The sequence below is a fragment of the Miscanthus floridulus genome, chromosome 7 (genome assembly GCF_019320115.1).
Source record: "Miscanthus floridulus cultivar M001 chromosome 7, ASM1932011v1, whole genome shotgun sequence".
In the NCBI taxonomy this organism is placed as follows: domain Eukaryota; kingdom Viridiplantae; phylum Streptophyta; class Magnoliopsida; order Poales; family Poaceae; genus Miscanthus; species Miscanthus floridulus.
In genome coordinates, this window is record NC_089586.1 from 21,860,230 (window position 1) to 21,886,939 (window position 26,710).

The following is a 26,710-nucleotide window of genomic DNA, read 5'->3' on the forward strand; positions in this document are numbered from 1 at the left end:
ACCAAATCCACATCCCTGTCCGGATCACCATTTTTCCTTTCCATTATTTCATCATGATATCATAGTGTAATCCCCTATTTGCGAGTAACGGCAGGTTACTCACGCTACCGACATCCTGAGCATGGCAGCTACTCGACCTGCACTAGTAGGACTCATGGTGGATATATCTATGCATGTAGTTTCCATAAAATGCCTGTAACGTAAATGCATATCATATAAATATATTCAGTGATCATTTAAAAATAGGGGTTATGCACCGGGGCTTGCCTTGGGCAGGTGCCGGGTCAGCAAAGTCAGCACCAACAGGCTCCTGGGCTTCCTCCTGTGCGAAGATCTCCTCCTCGTACTCCTCGATCACCTCGTCGTACTCCGGCTCGACGACGGGCACGAAGTCTACCAGCTCGTGATCTACATGCATGAAATGATGATGCAATGCTTAGGAATATAACAACAGCAGCTCTTAAAATAAAAGTACATTGATTTAGCTACTAAGCTATGGATATCGACCACGGTACTAGGCTACCTATTGTCACCGATAACCATTTCGAAGTATCATTATTGTTATAGCAACTACCGCTATTCTTACCCCTAATGCTAGTTTACGCTATATACGATAAAGCAAAGGCAATAGCTACTTTATCTAACAACTCGTTCTAAGGCTATAAAATTTACAGCAAGTACACGATATCCTAGTGAACCTACTGTAAAATTTTCAAAGATAAAACTATTACCGATTTGCCACAATAATTCCTACAATTATCAATCTATATAATGCTAAGCTTGCTAATTAAAATTTATGAACCTATCATCATAATAGCTAACTGCAATCTAACTGTACTAATAAGTAGGTTGTATTTTTGCGAATCTAACGAACCTGGTTTCACTATTTTTGGACAACCATGCAATTTACTACTAATTATCGAAGTTAGCTTGAAACTAAATTGAATAATCATTTCTATGCTTCTGGATCTTAAGAAACGTATTCACCTTCGCGGCCCACAGTGGCTCGGGCGAAGCCCAGCAGCACCAGCGCGGCGCGGCCTAGCAGGCGCGAGCGCGTGCGTGCCCAGCGCGGGCACGGCCTAGCAGTGCGCGGCGCGTGGGCGCGGCAGCAGCAGGCGCAGCCCAGCCAGCGGCAGCAGCGGGCTGTGGCCCAGCGACGCGCAGACGCGCGCGTGCGGGCAGCGGCAGTGGGCCAGCAGGCCGAACGCAGGCAGCGCAGCAGTGGGCCGAGCAGCGCGGCAGAGGTAGGCAGGCCGGCCCAGCGCGGCTGCAAGCACGGGAAACTGGCCCAGAGGCGTATTTTAACGTATTACGGCTTTATTTTCCTACATGAAAAGCGGCCACAAACACGTGTGACGTAGGGGTGACGTCATGATGATGTCAGCAAGCTAAGATGAATAGTAACGCACCGCCGGCTGCTGTAAGCTTGCTCTGCTCGGGCGATCTTCCGCCGGCCATGAAGAAGATGCAAAACGGCGGTGGAGCTTTGAATGAAGTGGGCAGAGCGATGAGCAGCTGAAGGAGAAGCTAGCAGTGCGGTGAATTGAACTGGTATGCTCTGGTTCAGTGGATGGACGACGGCGCAGTTCACCTCGTTCTTATGGAGCAGGCGGAGCTGTGCTTCCAAAATTGAAGCACAGTGAGGTGCTACAATAGGCAAGGTGGTGTCAATCAAGCTGCTGGCTGTCTCGCGGAGCCAAGGATGCGACGAATTTCATTAACGCTCTACGGTCACGTCGAATTGAAAGCAAGAGGTACCGTTGGCCATGGCTTCAGCGGAGACAGAGGCGTTGGCACATCCATGGTCATTAACATAAGGTACGCGTGCACAAGACGACGGAAGACAGTGAGACGTGCCCAGGCGACTGTCCGCGCGGTCGACCCACGCGAGTGCAGAGCTGATAGGACTCGTGCGCCGTGTGCTTGCGTGCGGTGGCAGGCAACCAAGGCATAGTGGTGACCATGGTCAGTGATGGCTTGTCCGAAGCAGATGACGTGCACGGGTTTTCTACAAATTACCAAAAGTGGCTTCGTCGACCCATTTATAACTTACGCGAAATGACTTAAACTTCGAATGGTTTCGCGTCGAATTCCAATTCCGACTTACTTGTTCCATTGTCGCCTACTGAGTACGTACTACAAATTTTTAATAAAGTTCACATACACGCTCTACATCATTTTTATTTGATAACAATTCGTTTAGAATACTAGACAATATAAAGCGACATGAAACTTAACATTTATTTCCCGTTTCGGATAACGTTTCAAATGTCGTATATTGATTTATACTCCAATTTACACACATATGCACAAATACATGATGCTCCTGCGATGATTTAGCAAAACATTACAATGTAACACTGGGGTGTTACAAGCAGATGGGAGGAGGCATGACCGAGGCGTCCCCTACTGAAGCAGCGATGGCTCGGACTTCGGGGCCCAAGCTGCCAGCCTCCTCAGTCATTAGAGGGGCCACTCCTGAGGGAGCGCCTATGACGGAGGAGGTGCCATCGACCTTCATCGTGTCAACGCCGATGGTTGCCACGGTCAACCCCTCGGTTGGGGCTGGGTCCTCCTAGTCCCTTGTTCGACTGGGTGATGATCCGCTCGCGTGGGGAGAAGGCTGGCTTCGATGGGCCAGGTGGCTGGATCCGAGCGACTTGGTGTTCACCCTCAATGACCCAGTGGAGGGGAAGGACTAGACGGGCATGCGCTCGGGACTTGAGACCATCATCTGCTCCCTGATCGACGCGTTGGGGGTGCTGAAGGATGACATCGCCCCGGCTAGCCAGGTTTGCCGTGTCTTCACGTTTTCTATTTTCAAGCCCTGTTTATATGATTCTAACCTAATTTTTTCGTAGTCCCTTGCGATGTGTAGCCAGGAGAAGTCCCTATTCCTCAGCCACGAGAGGTAGGTCTAGGGGCTTGCTGCCGAAGTGTCATGGCTATGGGAAGAAGTGGTGAGCCTTAGACCAAGGAACGACAATCCCATCAACACCCCGACGAAGCCGATGAGAAGCTCAAGGCTACGGTCACCAAGGCCAGGGAAGATGCTGCGGAGCTTGGATGACTCCGCTCGGCCCTCGACCTTGCTCGCCGTGTGCTAAAAAACGAGCGAAAGTCGAAGGAAGAAGCTGAGAGCCTGGCCGCCGCCTTGGCCGGGGACGTTGGCGCGCTCCAAGGGTAGAAGACGGTCCTCGAGGTGCAAGAGAAAGGTGAGGCTCTGGTTACCTTTTTGGTTGATGTTCAAAGTTAATTTTCTAATACTCTTTGGTGTTTGGATTGGGCAGCACTTTAGAGGCAACTTTCCAAGGTGTGGGGTCAATTCCAATCAGAGAGCGACGATCACGACGCCTTGCGCACTGCCGTCGGGTTGGTCTTAGATGACCTCGGGGTCGCTTCGGCCATGGAGACGAGCTCGCTCGCAGTCTGGGTTACTTAGATCCCAAATCAGGCGCGCACACTCGCAAGGGAGGCTCGGCACACCGACGTCCATCGCGCGTTCACTGTCGCCCGCTCCCACTACATCGACATCGACCTATCAGTGTGAAAGGATCAAGATGCCCAAGAGGGGGGGTGAATTGGGCTAATTCTAAATTTCTTTGAAATAATTAAGTCTAACGGTTAGCCCAATTAACCCCTTATGCCTAGAAAGTGTTTCTATTGATCTACCGCACAAAAGTTTAGCAACCTATGTTCTAATCCTACTCTAGCATGACAATTCTATGAATATAAATGACAAGAATTGAATTGCTCAAAGTAAATGCATAAAGTAAAGAGAGAATGAGGAACACAGCGAAGTTTTGCCAAGGTATCGGAGAGTCACCACTCCCCACTAGTCCTCGTTGGAGCACCCGTGCAAGGGTGTAGCTCCCCCTTGATCCATGCAAGGATCAAGTGCTCTCTATGGGTTGATTCTTTGACACTCCATCGCAGTGAATCATCCACAACCGCTCATAACTTGAGTTGGGTCATCCATAAGCTCTGCTGAATGATCACCAAACTCCCAATCACCACCAAGCCATCTAGGTGATGGTGATCACTAAGAGTAACAAGCATGAACTCTCACTTGACCATGACAAGCCTAATAAGAAGGGTGGATGCACACTTTGCTACTCTTGCTTTCACTAATGAGGGCTCTCTTTGGGATTCTCAAATCTCAATCACCTCACTAGGACCTTGCTCTTCTTGGCACTCTCAAAGGTGTTTCTCAGCTGTTGGAATGAGCAAAAGTACCCCCTCACACAAGTGGAGGAAGTATTTATAACCTTGGTTGAAAAATGAACCGTTATGTGCCTCTGCGGGGAGACTGGACGCTCCGGTCATGTTGACCGGACGCTCCGGTCAGTTTTCCCCGAACTCCAATGTTTAAGTTGTAACCGGACGCGTCCAGTCATGATTTTCCTTCTCTGGAACCGTACTGGAGTCGACCGGATGCTGGCACCCAGCGTTCGGTCACTCACCTCTCAGCGTCCGATCGTATCTAGATGATTTCACCTTGATCAAATGAACTGACCAGACTCTGCGCCAGCGTTCGGTCACTCCGGAATCAGCGTCCGGTCAGTATTTGACCCTCCATTCACTTCCAACTCTCGATCATACGTGAATGAAGTTTGCTCCAATGGATCTAAGGGCTTTTAGGAGCTACCTAGTGCTAGATTTAGCAAGTGTGCACCACACCTAACTCACTAGACTCATCTAGGTCAAGCTACCCGTCCATACCCCCCTTAATAGTACGTCCAAAGGAAAAACAAAGTCCTAAACTACTCTAAGTGTCTCCTCAACACCAAACGACACTTAGAACTAGTCAATCCTTAATCTTGTCGTCCATCCTTTAAAAACCGAAATGATTTCCATCGTAGAGGCATGACCACCATGATAGCCCAATCGATCTCCATTACTGTGACCTAACTTAATTACATCTGCAAAACACACATTAGTCAAAGTAATCACATATTGTCATTAATCACCGAAACCCAACTAGGGGCCTAGATGCTTTCAATCTCCCCCTTTTTGGTGATTGATGACAATACCACCTCGAGTATGTGAAAGAGATGAGGTTTTTGTAACATGCTTGGTTCATATAAGCTTTTGACAATAAGAACAAAAGTGTTAGACAAACTTATATGACCCAAGCCAATATGATGTACTCAAAAGATATGAAATAAGCAAGAGTACAAGTAATAAAGCTTATTTGCATCGGAGTAAAACGCGGAAGCAAAGCAAATGAGCATAACACAAGTGATATGACATATAAATAATTCAAAGTAGAGAGCACACATGTCACATATCACATAAATATCATGATCACATTAATATCACAATTACGATCACACTTAAGTAGTTCAATGCATAATAGTAAATATGAATGCATAATGTATCACACATAAAACTCTAAATGTAATAGATTAGCTATAAACTAATACATAGACCCCCCTAAATGTATCGCTCGCCCTAAGGCTAACATACTCAATCCCTCTCCCCCTTTGGCGTCAAACACTAAAACCTAAGGGTCAGTCGGTGGGGCTGCAGCGGATGAGTCAGGCGCTGAGGTGCGAGGAGCGAGCTGAAACTATGTGCCATCATCATCTGATCCTGAGCTCTGAGTAGTCTGACCCTCTATAGCTGAAAGCGATGCTGAAATGGTCTGGGTCGGATCAGGGATAGGTGCGGCCTAAGACTCTACAGGTATGACTGTAGTAGGCGGATCTGATGATGCAAATGAAGAAGGGAGCATCTATGTAGTCCCGGTAATAGGTGCAACTATGGAAGGACCTGGGACATGTAGCTCTAGCAGAGTCGGCTGCCTTGTCAACTCACTGAATGAAGCACCAAGGCTCCTGGAAACTGGGGTGAGCACTGATGAACTCTAAGGTAGAGTAAAGCCCGTATGAAGAGGAGTGAACTGCGGGACTAGCACTGGCGAAGCAAACCACTAGGACACCTGCTCTGTAGGTGAAGGAAACTGTGGCGCTGGCGGTCCCTGACTCTTTAGCCCACTAGGCTGTAAAGCTAGAGTCATAGAAGTGGTGGTAGGCTGACCAAGCTGGGGTTAAGGCTATGGCGGTGGAGCCCCAATAGCTGTCACAACATGCTGCATAAACCCAAGTAGCTGCTGCTGCATGAGAAGCTGCTGCTGATGCATGGCCTGCTGCTGCTGCTGCTGTATAGCCTGCTATTGCTGCTGGATCGCCTGCTGTTGTCACTAGAACTCATCCCGTCGAGTCTGAAACTGTGCAAATATAGCAGTGGTCTCCTAAGCATGGTGAACTTGATCCTACCTCATCCGCTCAAGTATGGCAAGTAGAGCGGGGTCTGTCTACGGTGCAGGTGGAGCTAAACTAGAGCTACTGGCCTCATGGTCATGTCATCGTGGAGGCATCTGAGGGATATCACGGTAGTCATCATCTGAGCTGTCACTGGGGTCGCTCTCGACCATACCCTCCTGCTGAGCATCTAATTGCTCCTCCTCTATAGCTGCTATGCCCTTGATGGTCTTATCCTGCTGGGCTATAGTCTCTGGCACCTCTGGACGATGGCATGGCTGGCTGGGTGTCCTCACTGCACTATGGTGGATCATCTGAGTCATGTTGTATGCAGGGAACTCTGTAGTAGCACCACTATACTCTGCTAGCATCTCAGGTGGCCTCACAGTAACTGCCCTGTGGATTAAGAATGTAATCTAATGAGCATATGATAGCTGCATGTGACCCCTAAACCCCTCTGCAATAGTATCCTCCATCTCTGATAGAAGGAGATCCCAAATGACAAACACAGTCTGCTGCATTAGAGAGTTCAGTAGCCATAGCTGTATGTGAGTCAAGCCCTCGCGATACCCCATCCTCAGAAGCAGTGTCCTCCTCATAATAGCATCAAGCACTCTAGCAGTAGGAGTGAGATCACTGTGTGTCCTGCTCGACCCCTCGCTGAAAGGCTCTATGAAACAATGGTGGACTAGATCTATAGGGGGCATCATACCACCATGAGGGCATCTGGGAGGTGCTGTCTGTCCATATCAAACCTTATGAAGCTAGACTGGCTGCTCCTAAAGCCTAAGAATCTCTCTAACCCTTGAGCTCATCAGCCTATAATCTCTGTCTCTAAAAGTAGACTGAATGAATCTGTGCTGCGGGTTAATCCAGAGTGTAGCATAGGACTGACGGACCCAAGATGGAACATATAAGCCTGTCCATCCAAGTAAGTCTATCGGCCCTAACAGGTAAGCTAGGTAAGGGTGAATATGCTCTCTAGCTGCTACTATAATGGACTCAATGTTGCACACCCTCTGAGATCTAAATACTGCCCCACTGTTAAGATATGCATTATAAAAATCTTTCTGCAGTGGTGTGTAGAAGCCCTCTGAAGCTCAGTCATCCCTCCTTGACGAGAACCACTGCTCAAAGTCCACAAATCTGAGCTGCTGCACCTGTTTGGCTATGGCAGCCCTCAAATCCAAGTGAGTCACTAGAGACGGACCCTGTGGTCTAGGCGGTGGATGAGAACCCCTCCGCTGTGTCTCTGACCTCGGTGTGACTGGAGCATAGGTAAGACCAGAGTGGCATAGCTGTGGCTGAGGTGCCTGCCCTGTCTCCTAGGCCTGCTCTCCCTCCTAAGTCTACTCTGCTGGTTGTGCTTGTTGCTGTGGCTCCCCCTGAGACTAACTCACATCAATAGCCACACGCCGTCCTCCAACCATGATAGTCCCAGCTAGACCACCATGACAGCGCTCAACCTGCTCAAGTGTAGCCCTCGTAGATAGAGAAAGTTGATCTGCAATAACAACACAACTCCAAGTACATCCTCTCTCTGCGCGCTCTACAGCCTCTGCAACCGCGGCTACTCTCGTTGTATCTACATCAAGGTACTTGCGCTTCTTTGTCGCTAGTTTTACCTTTTGCATCTATAGGCTGGCGAGGCGGGGGCCTCAGATCCTCATCACCGGGACCTCCTCCGACATTCTTGACATGAGCCATCTGATGGATCTGAAAAGAATAACTATCACTGACAAAGATCAATTACCAACTGTCGCTTCTGAGGCTTGTCCTCGATCCGTACTTGCGTGCTTAGACCCGAGTTGACTGTCAACTGCCACTGAGACCTCAGAAACATTGACTCGCTGCATGTTAGAATAGATAGGATTTATAAATAATTACAACATATTTAGAGATATGAAACCCTAAGAAGCAAGCAATAGGTACGAAATTGAAATGAGGGCTTACTACCTAACGAACCGGCAATCCAAAAAGCGGAGGAACAACACGTGGAGAACCATTGGGAATCCTAGGGTTAGGGTTCCAGAGATGGCCAATCAATGCAATGTGGATGCTGCAATGGTGAAGCTGGCAATGTAGGCTCTAGAGCAGGGGCACGCGTTGTGGAGACGTGGACGCGGTAGAGCTAGGGCTTGGAAGCACGAACTCCGGTGAGATGCGGCGGCACTAGGATGGCTGTGCACGAGGTGGCTAGGGCACAACGTGGGTGAGCACAGCGATGGCACAGAGGTGCTGTTATGGGAGCGACACGGGCATGAGCGGAGCTGGGGCACGGGCATGGGCGTGGGAGACGACGCTAGAGAAGATGCGTCGGCTGCGAAGGTACGTGGGAAGCTTTGCTAAGCGACTAGGGCACAACGGCGATGTCGGCTCGGTGCTGGATGTGGGATAGGTCACGGCGCATACGGTTATATGGTGGCTCCCAGCGTGATAGAGAAGGAAACGGAGAAGAAGTCCTGAAACCGCACGTTTCCTATTGACCGGACGCTCCAGTGGGAGCGACCGGACGCTGCCACCCAGCGTCCGGTCGATTCCAGAGAGGTCCAAAACCCCTAGAATCACGACCGGACACGTCCGATCACACTTGACCGGACGCAGCCAGAGTTCGGTCCAACTTGTCTCCATTGTCTTTGCTCGACCGGACGCAGGAACATCATCTGACCGGACGCTAAACAGTAGAGTCCGATCACTCCATCGCAGCAGCTTCACCTCCTGTGAACTGACCGGATGCTGGACTTTAGAGTTCGGTGCAGCGTCTGGTCACTCTTTTTCTAGCAAATCTTTAAAGGCCTATGTGCTGCATGTTCCCAATCAAGTCCCAACTTCAATAAGATCCAAATAAACACCAATTGGGACTGATGTGAGTGACCTCTCTTAAACCCTCAAAATTTTCAAAATATTTTGCCTTAGGCTATAATTCTTTTTAAGAAAATAGGCAATAAGAGGGCAATTGAAGATAAACGACAAAGCAACATTCATGCATATGCAATGCAATACTTGAAAGTAAATCTAGTTGCTTGTCAAGTTTGATCCAAGGTTAAGCTTCTTCACTCGCTTTTCGGCGGTTATCTTAACCATGTTAGACAAGCCCTATATGCATTACCAAAAAGTAAATATGTTGTATATTATAATGCAATGCAAGGGACAATGCAAGCTCATTTTTAGTGAAGTTACTAAAATCAAGCACATTGAGCTCATTCCGCAATCGACAAGAAGTCACCTCATCTAATGGTTTAGTGAAGATATCCGCCAATTGATCCTCGGTCCTTACACCTTCTAATGAAATATCATTCTTTGCAACATGATCTCTAAGAAAGTGATGGCGAATATCTATGTGCTTGGTGCGAGAGTGTTGAACCGGATTATTTGTAAGTTTTACCGTACTTTCATTGTCGCACAAAAGAGGTACTTTTTCTAGAACTACACCATAGTCTAGCAAAGTTTGTTTCATATAAAGTATTTGTGCACAACAAGCACCCGTGGCAATGTATTCCGCTTCGGTGGTGGACACAGCCACACTATTTTGTTTCTTGGAGAACCAAGACACAAGTGATCTACCAAGCAAATGGCACCCTCTGGATGTGCTTTTTCTATCCACTTTGCAACCGGCATAATCCAAATCAGAATAGCCAACTAATTCAAATATAGCTCCTTTGGGTTACCAAAGGCCAATGCTTGATGTGTGCTTAAGATACCTAAGGATTCTTTTAACGGCAATCAAATGAGTTTCCTTAAGATTAGCTTGAAATCTAGCACACATACACACACTAAACATGATGTCGGGCCTGGATGCGGTCAAATATTACAAGCTACCAATCATAGAGCAGTAGAGAGTTTGATCAACCGTGTTACCTCCCTCATCTAGGTCGAGATGTCCATTAGTTGGCATTGGTGTCTTGATTGGCTTACATTCATCCATCTTGAATCTTTTGAGAAGATCATTTGTATATTTGTCTTGAGAGATGAAAATCCCTTCTCTTATTTGCTTGACTTGAAAACCAAGAAAGAATATAAGCTCTCCAAACATTGACATCTCAAACTCCTTTGACACCAATTCACCAAACTCTTTGCAAGAATCTTCATTTGATGATCCAAAGATGATATCATCAACATACACTTGGCAAATGAAGATGTGTCCATCATGCTTCTTAGTGAATAGTGTGGTGTCGACCTTCCCAATGGTGAAGCCCTTCTCAATGAGGAAGTCTCGAAGGCGCTCATACCAAGCTCTTGGGGCTTGCTTAAGCCCATATAACGCCTTGGACAACCTATAAATATGATTAGAATATCTAGGGTCTTCAAACCCGGGAGGTTGATTAACATAGACTAGTTCATTAATAAAGCCATTTAAAAATGCACTTTTCACATCTATTTGATATAGTTTTATTTCATAATGTGATGCATATACAAGGAGGATATGGATGGCTTCTAGTCTTGCAACCGGTGCAAAGGTCTCTCCAAAATCCAAACCTTCAACTTGAGAGAACCCCTTTGCAACTAGTCTTGCCTTATTCCTCACAACAACGCCTTGATCATCTTGCTTGTTGCGGAACACCCACTTTGTTTAAATGACTCTTGCACCTTTTGGTCGCTCTTCAAGAGTCCAAACTTCATTGCGGGTGAAGTTGTTCAACTCTTCATGCATGGCATTGATCCAATCTGGATCTTGAAGAGCTTCTTCTCCCTTGGTAGGCTCAAAATAAGAGACAAAAGAGTGATGTTCAATGAATGAAGCAAGCTTTTGAAAATGAGTCATTACTCCCTTTGATGGACTCCCTATGATGAGATCTTGTGGATGAGCTTGTAGTAGAGGTGAATTTCTTCTATCTACCACTTGAGGGGGGTTGTGGAGCATCAACATTATGTGCTTGTGTCACCATTTGCTCATGGGAGACATGAGTGTCTTCATTTTCTACTCTTCCATCTTTTTCACCATCTTGTGGCACACTTGATGAAGAAGGTGGATTGATCACTTGTACATCATCTTCATCATCATTAGGCTTGATGTCTCCAACTAGAATATTCTTCATAGCCTCCCTCAATGGTTCATCACCTACATCATCAAGATTCTCATGTGCTCCTTGGGAGCCGTTATATTCATCAAATTCCACATCATATGTTTTTTCAACCAAGCCGGTGGTATGATTAAATACTCTATATGCTTTGGACTTTGATGAGTAACCAACAAAAAAAAACCAATATCACGTCTTTCAAACTTCCCTAGGTGTTGCCACTTCTTTGCCATTGTCACTTCTAATCTTTTGATATTCACTTCAAATTCATTTTGTGCTCTCTTGGCAAACTTCTTAAAGCATGATGCAACTTTGAATTTGTCATGAAGGAAGAATACCCATGTGTATCTTGAATAGTCATCAACAATCACAAGACAATAAAGATTTTCTCCCAAACTCTTGTATGTTGTTGGTCCAAATAAGTCCATGTGAAGGAGTTTTAGCACTCTTGTGGTTGACATGAAAGCTTTTGTTGGATGAGTATTTGCAACTTGCTTGCCGGCTTGACATGCACTACAAAGCTTGTCCTTCTCAAACTTCATATCCTTCAACCCTCTCACTAAATCATTCTTCATTAGCTTTTTGAGTGAGCACATCCCAACATGAGCAAGTCTTCTATGCCATAGCCACCCAAGAGTTGTTTCAGTGAATAGGCAAGTCTTCAAATTAGCATCTTCGGAGGTGAAGTCCACTAGATATAGATTGTTATATCTAAATCCTTTGAATATCACTTGATCATCATCCTTCTTAGATACAACAGCTTCCTTCTCGGTAAACAAGCATTGGAAGCTAAGATCACACAATTGTCCAACGGATAGCAAGTTGAAGCTCAATGAAGCAACATATAACATATTTGAGATAGAATGATCATTTGATATTGCCACTTTGCCCAATCCTTTAACCTTGCCCTTTGAAGTATATCCAAATGTGATTCTTCCTTGTCCATCTACTTCTTCATCTAGTGAGGTGAACATACAAGGATCACCGGTCATATGTTGTGTGCAACCACTATCAATAACCCAATGTCTTCCACCGGTCTTGTAGTTCACCTACATACAAGAGATCAAGCTTTAGGAACCCAAACTTGTTGAGGGCCCGTCACCTTCTCAACAAGTGACTTTGCTACCTAAATTTTCTTAGGCCTATTCTTGTTTGGAGGTCCTAAGAACATGACTTTCATCTTTTCACTAGAATCATTTCTAAGCATGTAATGAGCATTGAAGGCAAAAGGTCTAGCATGCTTGGGCAAGGGTTGTGGTGGTGGAGTTTGGCACTCATGGGCAAAGTGGCCTTCTTGTCCACACTCAAAACATCTCTTTGGCTTTGGCTTTAAGTTGTGTTGTTGTTGAGCTTGAGCCTTCTCTTGGTTTGCCAAGTACCCAATGCCACTTCTATCCATCTTCATGATGGTGTTCATTAGTAGCTCACTTTGAAGATGCTTGCCTCTTATGAACTTGCTCAATCCAATTTTGAGATGCTCTTTCTCCAACTTGAGCTTCTTGTTCTCTTCTTTGAGTGCATCATTGTTTTTCTCTTCCTTGAGCTTCTTATTTTCTTCTTTGAGCTTCTCATTCTCAAGAATCAAATCACTATCATGATTAAGAGTTTCTAGCACAATAGTGTTGTGGCTTTTGATCTCTTCAAGATCTTTCTTGAGCTTTTCATTGTCATTCTTGAGCTTGACAAACTCATCATAATCTTCGGTCTCAACCACTTGCTTGCCCTTGTTACTAGAACTTTGCCCAATGCTCTCAATGATCAAATCATCACATGATGTAGCTATATCAATCTTAACAACATTGTTAGTAGCATGATGTGGCTCATTGGATAAATATTCTTGAGCAATGACAAGATTATCGTGATTAATCATAAGAGTAGTATATTCTTCTTTTATCATGTTGTGGCTAGTGATGAGCTCATTGTGTATCCTCTCAAGCTTATCATGTTTATCTTTAAGCTCTTTCTTAGAAGATTTGAGCTCCTTGAGTTTGGATGATATAGCATCATTTGCTTCTCTAAGCTCAACACTAGTCTTTTTGGCTATATCACATTTAGCTAAAAGAGAATCATTCTTAGCTTCTAGTTTTTCATTCTTAGCTCTACTCTTTCTAATGATCTTAGTGTATTGATTTAGCAATTTAACAAGACTATCATAAGAAGATGATTCATATTCATTATCATCACTATCGCTATCATCATTGCTAGCATGTTCATCACCACTACTATCATCATTTAATACCTTACGATCACCCTTGGCCATAAGGCATAGGTGTGTAGAGGATGATGGCGGTGGTGGCGGTGAATATGATGAAGATTCAATAACAATGGTGGCCACCTTCTCGTTGTCACTATCATCATCGGATGAGCCACTAGATGAATCAATGTTCATGAGCCAATCACCGACGATGTATACCTTTCCACTTTTCTTCTTCTTGTGGAAGTCCTTCTTGCCATCTCACTTTTTGTATGGCTTGTTTTCTTCTTCTCATCTTCTTCTTCATTGCTTGAGTCATCTTTCTTGCCCTTGTACTTGTTCTTGAACTTGTGTTTCTTGGGCTTGGTGCATTGGTGTACTAGATGACCAAGTTCTCCACAATTGTAGCAATCCATCTCAAAATTGGCTTCCTTCTAGAGCTAGTGAAGAACTTCTTCTTCTTGCCATCAAACTTGATGCCACTCTTGTTGAGCTTCTTTAGCATCTTGGTGGTTCTTCTCACCATGAGAGCAAGACTTGCATCATCAATTTCATCATCACTTGAGCTCTCATACTCAAGCCTTGCTTTACCCTTCTCTTGGCTAGCTTTGAATGCTAAATCTTTTTCTTTCTTCTTAGTAGAGGATGAGCCATCTTGTGGTGTGATGTGTATGTATATCTCATGAGCATTGATCTTTCCTAAGATTTATGTTAGTGTAGCAGTGGAAAGATCACCTTGATGAAGCACGGTCACAATATGCCCATATTTATCAATGGGGTGGACACTCAAGATTTTTCTTACAACATCGGATGGTTGCATTTGAGTGAGTCCAAGCCCATTGACTTCCTCTATAAGAACATTCAAACATGAGTACATCTTATTAGCACATTCTTTAGGAAGCATCTCAAAAGAGTTAAGCTTTTTCATGACACGATGATAGCGTTCCTCACGCTCACTCTTTGTTCCCTTATGGAGCGCACAAACGTCCGACCATAGTGCATGGGCGTCCTTATGGTTCCTCACCTAGTTAAACACATCTTTGCAAAGGCCTCTAAAGATGGTGTTTCGAGCCTTTGCATTCCATTTCTCATAATTCACCTCATCGCCTTGTAGGTGTGTAGCATCCCGAGGTTTTAGGAAGTCTTGTGAGACGGCTCTAAGTATTCCAACATCTAGAGCTTCTAAATACGCCTCCATGCAGATTTTCCAATATAGAAAATCATCCCCCCTTAAAGATAGGAGGAGGTCCATCCCCGTGAGATATCTTTCTCTAGACGGTTAAGTCTAATTCATGAGCACGAGGCTCTAATACCAATTAAAAGGATCAAGATACCCAAGAGGAGGGGTAATTAGGCTAATTCTAAATTTCTTTGCAATAATTAAGTCATATGGTTAGCCCAATTAACCCCTTGTGCCTAGAAAGTATTTCTATTGATCTACTGCATAAAAGTTTAGCAACCTATGTTCTAATCCTACTCTAGCATGGCAATTCTATGAATGTAAATGACAAGAATTGAATTGCTCAAAGTAAATACACAAGTAAAGAGAGAAGGAGGAATGTGGCAAAGTTTTACCGAGCTATCGGAGAGCCGCCACTCCCCACTAGTCCTTGTTGGAGCACCCGCGCAAGGGTGTAGCTCTCCCTTGATCCACGCAAGGATCAAGTGCTCTCTATGGGTTGATTCTTTGACACTCCGTCGCGGTGAATCACCCACAACCGCTCACAACTTGAGTTGGGTTATCCACAAGCTCCACCGAATGATCACCAAACTCCCAATCACCACCAAGCCGTCTAGGTGATGGCGATCACCAAGAGTAACAAGTACGAACTCTCACTTGACCATGACAAGCCTAATGAGAAGGGTGGATGCACACTTTGCTACTCTTGCTTTCACTAATGAGGGCTCTCTTTGGGATTCTCAAATCTCAATCACCTCACTAGGACCATGCTCTTCTTGGCACTCTCAAAGGTGTTTCTCAGCTGTTGGAATGAGCAAAAGTATCCCCTCACACGAGTGGAGGAAGTATTTATAACCTTGGTTGAAAAACGAACCGTTATGTGCCTCTGCGGGGTTGACCGGACGCTCCGGTCAGTTCTCCTCGAACTCCTAGTGTTTAAGTTGTGACCGAACGCGCCCGGTTATGATTTTCCCTCTCTAGAACCTTACTGGAGTCGACCGGATGCTGGCACCCAGCATCCGGTCATGTCCAAACGATTTCACCCCTTGATCAAATGAACTGATCAGACTCTGCGCCAGCGTCCGGTCACTCCAGAACAGTGTTCGGTCAGCATTTGACCCTCCATTCACTTCCAACTCTTGATCATACGTGAATGAAGTTTGCTCCAATGGATCTAAGGGCTTTTTAGGAGCTACCTAGTGCTAGATTTGGCAAGTGTACACCACACCTAACTCACTAGACTCACCTATGTCAAGCTACCCATCCATACCCCCCCTTAATAGTATGGCCAAAGGAAAAACAAAGTTCTAAACTACTCTAAGTGTCTCCTCAACACCAAACAACACTTAGAACTAGTCAATCCTTAACCTTGCCGTCCATCCTTTGAAAACTGAAATGATTTCCATCGTAGGGGCATGACCACCATGATAGCCCAATCGATCTCCATTACAGTGACCTAACTAATTACCTCTGCAAAACACATGTTAGTCATAGTAAATCACATATTGTCATTAATCACCGAAACACAACTAGGGGCCTAGATGCTTTCACGGTGATCAATGAGGGCTTTGCTCCTGGCTACACTGACGCCAAGCTGGACAAAATTGAGAAGGAAGCGGAGCCCCCGGCGCGGGGCCTGGCGGAGAAGTTTGAAGAAGAGATCCTGCCCAAGAATGTTAATTAGATAGCCGAGTCTGGTGTTGGACTTTCTGTAAAGACTTTTGTTATGGCCAAAAAACGTTGTTTGGCCCCTCTCTCTCTCTCTCTATATATATATAATTTGTTGTGATCCGACCCTTGTTTTATGTTAACGCATTAGAAACTTAAATTGCGAGCGACTAAGTAATGATCATGCTGGCGAGCAAGTGATGTCGTAGCCGTCGGGGCGTAGGGTTTTTGCATTCCGACCAATTTTACTCATCGTTAGTTCCTGACAACTCTTATTTCTAGGTCTCGTCATAACAAAGAAGGGTCGGATGGGAAAATATTTCTGAGTATATGTACTCCTATCAGCCCCCGAGTAAAACCTGACCCCAGGTAGTTGCTGGGGTTGGGTATTACTGAAGTCCGATCAGATCAGGAGCGAACTCAATAGGGGGTAACTATTTTTCAGTTTTTACAGAAACATCACTTAGTTTGATAAGCATAATGAAAGCTTTGGAACTAGGAAGACTAAAGGTAAAATTGACGTAGCTAGTTTGATGTTCCAAGCGTTGGTAATGGCTTTGCCAGTCCTCAGTCTTGAGCTTGTAGGTGCCTGGGTCAGGAGTACTTCTGCGATGATGTACGGTCCTTCCCACGGCGCTGAAAGCTTGTGGTGATTTTTTGTTGCTCTGGATGTGGCAAAGGATTAAATCGCCTACGTCAAAGGCGTGACCCCGCACGCGTCGGCTATGGTACCAGTCGTAGCGCTTGCTGGTATTTGGCTGAACGGAGCAGGGCGACATCGCGCGCTTCGTCAAGCAAGTCCATGGTGTCTTCCAAAGATGCTTCGTTTCCCTACTTGTTGTAGGCCTTGACCCTCGGCGCTCCGTAGTCGAGGTCGGTTGGAAGGATGGCTTTGGAGCCGTAGACCATGAAAAATGATGTGTAATCAGGTTGCCTCGGCTGCTAGACAGTCCTTAGGCTCCAGAGTACCACTGGGAAGCTCAGCGACCCACCGTTCGCTGAACTTGTTCAACCGATTGAAGATCCTAGGCTTAAGGCCTTATAGGACCTATGCCATTTGCGTGCTCGACCTGCCTGTTCGTGCGGGGGTGCGCCACGACTAGCCCAATCAACACGGATGTGATGGTCGTCATAGAACCGAAGGAATTTCTTTCCCGTGAACTGTGTGCCAGTTGTCAGTTATGATGGAGTATGGGACTCCGAATCGGTGGATGATGTTCATGAAGAACAACACGGCCTGCTCAGATTTTATCACGGTGATCGGCCGAGCCTCTATCCACTTTGTGAACTTGTCCACTGGTGACAAGTAAGTGCGTGAAGCCCCCGGGCGCCCTCTTGAGGGGCCCTACCAGGTCGAGCCCCTAGACCGCGAATGGCCACGTGATGGGGATCATCTGGAGCGCTTGAGCCGGTAGGTGAGTTTGCCGAGCGTAGTACTGGCATCCTTTGCAGGTGCGTACGACCTACTCGATGTCGGCCACCGTGGTCGGCCAGTAGAAACCTTGCCGGAATGCGTTTTTGACCAAGGTTCTAGGTGCGGCGTGATGTCCGCAGACCCCTCCATGGAAGTCTTCTAGTAGGTCCTTCCCCTGCTTGGTGGGGATGTAGCGCTACATGATTTCGGTGAGGCTGCTCTTGTAGAGCTCCCCTTCGATGACGACAGAGGACTTGGCGCGACGTGTGAGCCGTCGAGCCTCCGTCTTGTCGGCAGGGAGCACCTCGTGGAGGAGGCAATCGAGATAAGGCGTTCTCCAGTCGATCGAAGGGTCGGGCTCCGCCACTGGGTCTTTGACGAGTTCCATGATGTTTAGGTCGGATGGGACTGAGGGTCGGTCAGCCCCCGAGCCCAGAACTGGCGGCTCATTGCTGATCTATTCTGGTTCCTCATATCGGACCATAGGCTTGTGCAGGTCGCTAGCGAAGATGCCTGATGGGGACTGGCTCTCGGCTCGATGCCATCTTCGCTAACATGTCAGCTGCTTCGTTGAGCCACCTCAGGATATGGTTGAGTTTGAGGCCATCGAATTTGTCCTCCAACTACCGAACTTCATGACAATACGCATCCATTTTGACATTGTGATAGCTTGACTCCTTCATGACCTGGTTGATGACCAGTTGCGAGTCGCCTCGGACGTCAAGCCATCGAATGCCCAACTCAATGGCGATGTGCAAGCCATTGACTGAGTGCCTCATACTCAACCACATTATTTGAAACCAGGAAGTGGATGCAAATTGCGTACCTCATGCGCACCCTGAGGGGGAAATGAAAACCAGCCCAACGCTGGCACCCTTCTTCATCAATGACCCAGTCGAAGTACATCGTCCAATACTCCTGATCGACGACCTGTCGTTGGCATCTGGGTCTCGATCCACTCGGCCACAAAGTCAGCCAGTACCTGAGACTTGATGGCCGTTCGTGGGGCATACGTGACGTCCTGATCCATCAGCTCGAAGCGCCCACTTTCGTGATTCTCCCTGTGGCCTTCCAGTTTTGGATCGGGCGGCTCGAGCCCCCGAGCCTTGTGAGGCTCGGTAGGGGTCAGCCGTATTTCGTGCGTTACCCTGCCCTCGATTTCCATAGCCGAAGGTGGCTCGTCATTTGTTTACAACCGCGTGTTCGGTCTCTTTGCGATGTCGAGTCCCTGAGCCCCTGCGCATAGTAGGGGTCCGGTCAGGGGGTCGGTTCGTCTTGTGATCATCATCCCTCATGCGTCCATTCACTAGAACGGAGGGGCTGAGCCGTGTCCGTGCTTTCCTCGCTAGACAGAGTGCTATGCTTGGTGAGTTGTTAATGGGCTTGTTCGAGTGGAGCCCCGGCATCCCCTTCGTGGGGGACTGGTTCAAGGTCAGCTTGGTGGCTGACTCCAGATTCTTGGCGACAGGTCCATATAGTTCTCGAATCTGTTCGACCGGTCCGAGGGCTCGATGCCTTTCTTCAGGAAAAAACCATGGACCGTGCATCATCCAAGACTCGAAACGAGGGTCGGGACACCCGAGATGTTCTGCGTGTTTTGGGTATTGGCCGCTAGCGAGCCCGTCCTTAACCTCCCCTCACTCTAGGGTGCCCTAGAGCGGCCGTGAACCCACCGGTGGGACAACCTTCAAACTCCTAGGTGTTAATGGGCCGTAGGAGCATTCTCAGCTCCGTATCCCACTTATCTACGGTGGCCCGTAGTCTTTGAAGGCGAACTGTCGCTCGGCGGATCCTTCTGGGAAGATTTAGATTGGCATGCGCTCATTTTTTGGTAGCTTCCTAGAGCCGTTCGATCGACCTGGGTACATGTTTTACCTTGATGATAAGAGTGATGGGTTCAGGGAGGCTCTTACCGGACATGATCGAGCAGGATCCGGGTCCGTTGCTCGCGACGGGGTCAGCATGACAGCGCGAGGCATCCTGCTGCTCCCTACCCACTTTCCTGCAGTGGCCATGTTGTCCGATCGACTTGTGTTACCTGCTGAGACAAGACTTTCCTATGGAGATAGAGGATGAGGACATCCTGCGAAAGAATTTAGTTAGGCAGATAGGCCAGGAGGGAAACTTGTAATAAATGGACAAGCTCTAAATTTTGTAATAGCAAACGACTCTTCAGCCCTTCTCCCCTTTTTGTATAACAAGGTCAGTGCATTTCGACCCTTTTTGTCGTTAAGGCCATAAAAGCTCGGGATGCGGGTGAGCCAATTCTGATCACGCTGGTGAGCAAAGACGCCGTAGCCGCTGGGGCGTAGGCTTCCTGAAGCCTGACCAGTTATACTCAGAGCTTGTTCCCGCAAACCTAGCTCCTAAGTCTTAATGTGAAAGGGGGTCGGGCACTGAGAATGTTTGCTAGGCAGGTAGATTTTTTAAAGTGTACCGGCCCTTTTTATGGCTAAGGCCAAAAAAGCTCGGGGTGCGGAAAAGAAACTCTGATTACGCTGGTGAGCCAAGACGTCGTAGCCGCTAGGGGCGTAGGTTTCTCGTGATCCGACCAGTTTTACTCAGGGTCTATTTCCGCAAACTCTGCCTTTTAGGTCTTAATCGTGAGAAAGGGTCAGACGTAGAGATTATCTATCCGGATAGATATGTCCTTATTAGTCCCCGAGTGAGGCCCGACCCCCCGCCGTTTGTTGGGGTCGGGTGTCACAAAAGATCGGGGAGTTCGACAACGAAACTAATAATAAGAGGAAGTGCACGTTTATTAGGGGAAAAAGTGACATAGCTTGGTCAATGTTACAAGCGTCGACGAAGACCTCGTCGTTGATGATCCTAAGCTTGTGGGCGCCTAGGCCGGAGCATCTCCGTGACGATGCGCAGTCCTTCCTATGGCGGGGAGAGCATGTGGTGGTCCTTGCGTACTTGGCCAAGCAAAGGAGGGCGACGTCGCGCACTTCATCTAGCTAGGCTCCGTCCTACGCTCCCCCTTGTTACAGCTTTCTGGACAAGAATCGCTTCAAGAGAACGCAGTCCTTGTACAGGTGCTTGACAGGGGAAGGCATGGTTCAGGGCATGGCCCTTCAAGCAGCTTCTCAAAGTGGCTCGGGGTGCCCTCCGCAGGCTTCCGTCCCCTCATGCGATCGATGTTGGCCAGCTAGCGAGCTCCCTGCGCCGTCGCTTGTTCTTCCTTTTGTTGGAAAGCTTGGAGGCGCCTTCGTTGACGTCCTCGTCCCGCTTTGCCTTGCCCTTGAGGGCGTGTTGGCCAAAGGCCTGAGGTCCCAGTCAAGTCGGGGCTCGGGCTTCGGTCCTCAGCGTGTCAGGCCAAAGGCCTGAGGTCCCGTCAAGTTGGGGCTCGGGCTTCGGTCCTCACCGCTGTCATAGCGTCCGCCACTGACGTGGATGGTAACCGCGGCTAGCCCCTTCCTTTGTATCACCGTAGGCATGCCTGCGGGCGTCGAGGGTGTCGTGGGCGTCGCGGTGGAGGGCGAGACGCTCATGCACCGGAACCACGGTGCGCGGCCCACCGTCCTGTTGTGGCTGATGGACCGGTACACCCTCGTCGGGTTGTTCTAAGGGCGCTTCGCGTCTGCGAGCGTCAAGGCGTGTCACGCGCGTCACGATGGAGCTCGAGACGCTCGTGCAACGAACCCGCGGTGCGCGGCCTTCCGCAGTCGAGGCTAAGGGGCTAGTTGCTTCCGGGGCGCGGACCTCCGTTGTAGGTAGTCGTAGCTCCTCGGGCGCCTCAGCGAATGCGCCGAGGCCGGTGAAGACGAGGGGTTGTGTGGCAGTGGAAGACCGCACCAACTCTCCCTCCGTCGTAATGACGAAGTCCAGGTTCCCGAAATGCACGCACGCGCCTGGGACCCAGCTGACATTGTGATTAGCCATCCAAGGCCTGGTGTTGATGTCGAAACGCGCAAAAGCCCCTACCTGGCGCGCCAACTGTCGGTGTTTTCGAGTAAGCACGGGCTATTAAATTTGTATATTGCGCGTCTGACCCGGATGGTGTGCTAAGAGGACACAAGGATTATACTGGATCGGGCCGAATGTCCCTACATCCAGTTTTGAGTTGCTCGTGTTACTAGCACTGAGTTTGTAGTAGGGGGTTACAAACGGGCGAGAGAGGGAGGTAGCTCCCAAGTCTCTGGTATGATGCGGTACGTTTGTCTAATGAATCGCCCTCCTCAGTGGGACGCCCTGCTTTCCCTTTTATAGGTCAAGGGGAAGCAGGGGGTTTTACAACCGCAGGGAGGAGGAAAAAGGAAAGAGAAATAAGGCTTCTGGAGGTGCGCCGTCCTCCTGTTCGTGTGGGTCCCGCTGACCCTATAGATTGTGGTGGCAGCGGCGTTGTTCTAGGGTCCTGTTGGCCGCTGCAGCTTACGCGCGAGCGTCGTGCGACATTCTTGTCTTTCGTCCCGTCCGAGCGGACGGAATGGTAAGAGGGTTCCCTGATAGAAAGCCATATGGGGGGCCAGCGGTACAGTGCCGGTTAACTGACGCCGGTTTGACTGACATTGGACGGTGGTCAGGTAGGGAGTTGACAGCACAGTGACCACGCGCCCGTCACTGTGGGCGATGTGAGTTCCCCGGAATAACATGTCGTGGGGACGGGTCGTGCTGAGACGTGACCGCTCCCTGCACGATGCTAGAAGTTTGACCTTGAGTGGTACTTTCTGGGCCGTAGTGGTTGGCGGCGACGTGAGCTTCTGTTAAGAACCGTGTTCGAGGGATCGGGCGAGGCGGAGCCAGCCCTCAGACATCGACCGAGGCGGAGCCTACCCCCGAGAGTTAGCCGAAGCGGAGCCAGCCCTCGAACGTCGGGCGAGGTGGAGCTAGTCCTCAGACGTCGGGCGAGGCGGAGCCAACGTTCGGGGGTCGAACGAAGCAGAGCCAACCCTCGAACGTCGGGTGAGGCGGAGCTAGTCCTTAGACGTCGGACGAGGCAGAGCCAACCTTTGGGGGTCGGACGAGACGGAGTCAGCCATTGGGAGTCAGCTGAGGTGGAGCCGACCCTAGGGGGTCAGGCAAGGCGGAGCCCATGGCCTTAGTGTCCACTGAGGCGGAGCCAACCCTCAGGGGGTCGAACGAGGCGGATCCCCTGCCCTCGGTGGTCAGACGAGGTGGAACTCAGCAAGAGGTGTAGTCGCGCCCTTGACCACTCGGATGAATCAATCGTTGATGAATATTAGCTCCTTCTGTTCGGGTACCCTGGTATTGGTCCCCGACACTACGACGTCAACAACTTCATCGGTATGATGACATAGAGACTTTTCTTTTCCGACGGCGACATCAAGACAGAGATTCTATCGCCGCTATGTAATAATTTTCTCCTGTCTCTTCTCCATTTTGTTGTGATATGAAGGAATAGGAAGAATAAATTTCAGATCAGTCTTCCTCATTCTTCGGTGGTAGAAAGAAGAGGAAAGACACAAAAAAGAAGTTTCTCAACTCCGTCTGCAGGAATGTTAGTAGTCATTCGTTGGGCATATGGTCTTAGGCCTTTTGCCGAATGTTTACTTGTGTAGTCATCCATACAAAGCGTCATACAGATTTGAGTTCGAGATCTAGAGCTATTCACACTGTAGGTATAATTTAGATGAAAATCAGTTTCTGAATATATGTAGTGCATTCCAAAGTGCTCATAATGTGTTGATGTACCCAACTTTTATCTAATATAGTTATTCTTTCGTCTAAAAAAAGTATGTACTATTCATACCAACATCACAATATAAGTTGGGAGTATAAGTAGAACAAGAAAAGCTGGGTAACACAAGTGTTGACTCGATATTGACTGATCATTGAACTATTTGTTCTGCATTGGGTTTACGAAGTCCATAACAGTTACAACAAAATTTGCAACAAAAATCCGCACATTTCAATTTAACAGATCCCATACAGGTACCCTGAGTTTTTCTTACATGCTCACCAGCCATATTTTGCTTGAGTTTCTGCTTTCGTAAGAATGCCTTTAGAACGCCTCTCCGCAAGCTCCATCTCCTTTGACTTCATGTCGATGTACAGAGAACCAATCTGGTGTTTTCTTTTATGCAACTTTGATGGCTTTCCTTTCGCTGAAGGGGCAGGCTGTTCACAAGGTAGAAATCTTGGGTAAGGACCATAACAACATTGATGTATTTATACAGTACATTTTCTTCATGCAAAAGGATGGATTGAATGGACCAATGGTAGAACAGAAATATTTTGAGCTGTCCTATAGTAGTATAGTCATTCAGCAAAACAAGCGTACTGCTGTACTACTAGGGAATGCCAGGATATGCAAAAACATGGTTCCCACTGGAAAACTATATGGGATCCTATAGGACCTGGGAGTACATCAATATTTTCCTGACTACACGTTGCTGAAACAGTGGAACCAAAGGGTGATACATGCTGCACTTTTAGCTAGAGTACTTCAGTTCATAAGTGAATTTATTGTTCAGGAAACCAAGCCAATTCTTTTTGTTACAAAGGTTAATCTCTGTCTATTGACCAATTAAAACAAAGTCAAAAATCAACTCTTAGTCTGTTCTTATTTCAAGAGTATGGCCTAAACCTAGTTTGGCTTGGTGCATAAAGGGCGTACCCAGTGCAGAGAGCTCCCGCTCTGTGCAATGCGAGGAGACCGCGACTCGAACCCGGGACACCTTCCGGTCACAGGCGGTAAGACTCTACCGCTTGCACCAGGCCTAAACCTAGTTTGGCTTGGTGCATCATCAATCCAAATCCCATAGGAGGGAAAACGTATCAACATGTTAGCTGGAGAAAGCTATACTTCGTTACATGCAGGCAGATCTATAACTACAAGGTATATCAATGCTACACCCCTTGAAAGTTGTGTGTATCGTAATCCACAAAGCAAGGGTGGATTCCAGCTACTTAAACCTTGCTCCAAAATTTGTGCAAACCCGTTCACGGAGTGTAGCATCAAAGCATCACCCCTTTCATTTTATTTGTGACAATAAAATTTACTTAAGCATAAAGCTGTGAAATCACACCCCAAAAAAGTAAGACACAATACAAACACCATTTGCCTGTAATTCTGTATGACCATAAGCAAGCTTAACAAGCATAACTATTCATATGGCAAACATTTGTTTAAAAGAACGTGCAAATAGAATGATTTTTCACTTCATTAAAGTACAAAATGTAGCCATTTATTCCACTGAAGAACTTTATATTACGGCTATTCCACTTAAGAACTGGCAATCAAACCATTGACAATATGACTTCACAGCCTAACATAGATTTTTGGTAGTCAAGTATTTTACTTGCTTCATGATAAATCAAAATTACAACTGAAAAAAATAAAAATAGTGTGTCATGTGTATGCCTATTTTTCAAGAATCATTGCTTGGGAACTAGTATCATACCCATTATTGCTTCTGCACAAATACTATTGTGTGATTGTGTCTTTAAGAACTGAGCCACAGTATCTGATACTGGCTCACGACTAACATGAGTAGCTCGACAGAAGTAGAATGAAGTTACCAAAGAGTGATGAATCCATACCTGATAACTAGGACCAAAGGCCAACCCTGTGAGCTTGGATTTATCCTGCTTTGGTCTGTTTTTCATCAGCTCTGCTTGATTTACCTCTAAAATCTGGGCCGGCATATCATTCCTACCTCTCTTCCCTCCAATCCTACCCATCTCTGGTGGCAGTAATGGTTCTTGCACTGGCTGGCAACGTCGTTTCTGCTACCTCATGACCATAGCCTCCAGTATAATCCACTCCATATGCCACTGCCGGAACATGGTCATATCCACTGCAATGCTCCCCTCCGTGTGAATGAACATGCTCTCCACTTTGCCCTCCTCCATATGCGGCATACTGTGTCCCATCCGCATAATTGGCATACTGTGTTCCATCCGCATAATTTACACTGGCGCTAGGATCCCAGCCATAATTTGCACCGTATTGAGCATAGTAGTTTGGATCCCATGCATAGGCTTCACATCCACTAGTGCTCCCAGCTCCAGCATCATGGCCTTGCTGCTGCTCCCCAGCTGCAGCATTAAAACTCGGTTGCTCTTGGTGTTCCTCCCCCAGCTCTGGCGCAGGCATGTCGTCCTCACTGCCACTATCCTCCGAATCATCGTCATCGGACGCGCCACTGTCGGGCCTTTCCAGGGCTCCTGTGTTGGCAACCGAGCTTGAAGGTACAGCGGCGCCGAGATTTGGCTTCTCCGGCGCAGCCGTATCGATTGCCGACCTCCTGGCTCCGGCGCCAGAGCCGGCGCCGAGCCCGAGCGAGTGCTTCGGCGGCGGGAGGAACGAGGACACGGGCCCAGAGCCAGCAGACACGGGCGGCAAGCGCGCCTCGTTGTTGCTGGCGCGGCGCTTCTTGGCGTCGTCCTCGTCGTCGTCGGAGCTGTCGCCTGTGGGCTGCCGGATCGGCTGCGGGCGATACTGGACGACGCGCTTAGGGTTTCCTCCGGAAGACTTGGGCGCCGGGATGGAGGAGAAGGTAGGGGCGGGGGCGGGTGTAGAGGCGGATTTGGGCGCCGAGAGAGAGGAGAAGAGCGGCGCGGGGGTGGATTTGGGCGCCGGGAGGGAGGAGAAGAGCGGTGCGGGGGCGGACTTGGGTTGCGGGAGCGAGGAGAAGAGTCCGCCTGCGCCGCCACCGGAGGAGGCGGCGGGGGCGGGAGCGGGGGCGGGGGAAGGGGCAGGAGCAGGTGGGGCCTCGTCGGCGTCTTCGTCGGAAGAGGCGTAGCTGGCAAGGAGAGAGTCCATGGCGTGTGGCGAGGCCGGGGTGGCGGCTTCTGTCGCCGCGGAAGGAAGGTAAAGGGGGAAGACGGCGTCGCTCGAGCAGGTCGGGTCGGGTCGGTTTCGGGTTCGTGGGCACGAGACCGAGCCGTGGGTGGTGGTTGGGTGAGCGATGCGGAGGACTCATGGGCCGGAAGCTGTTTTGCAGGCTCTAGATAGTTGTGTACTTCGCGAGCTGCTGGGCCCTTCTACTAACTATAACA

At 48.2% G+C, this 26,710-nt stretch overlaps 1 pseudogene; it reads right to left on the reverse strand.

The window, feature by feature from the left end:
• Positions 1-23,488: 23,488 nt before the first annotated feature.
• Positions 23,489-26,575, reverse strand: LOC136462798 (uncharacterized; annotated as a pseudogene).
• Between the last annotated feature and the right edge of the window lie 135 nt (positions 26,576-26,710).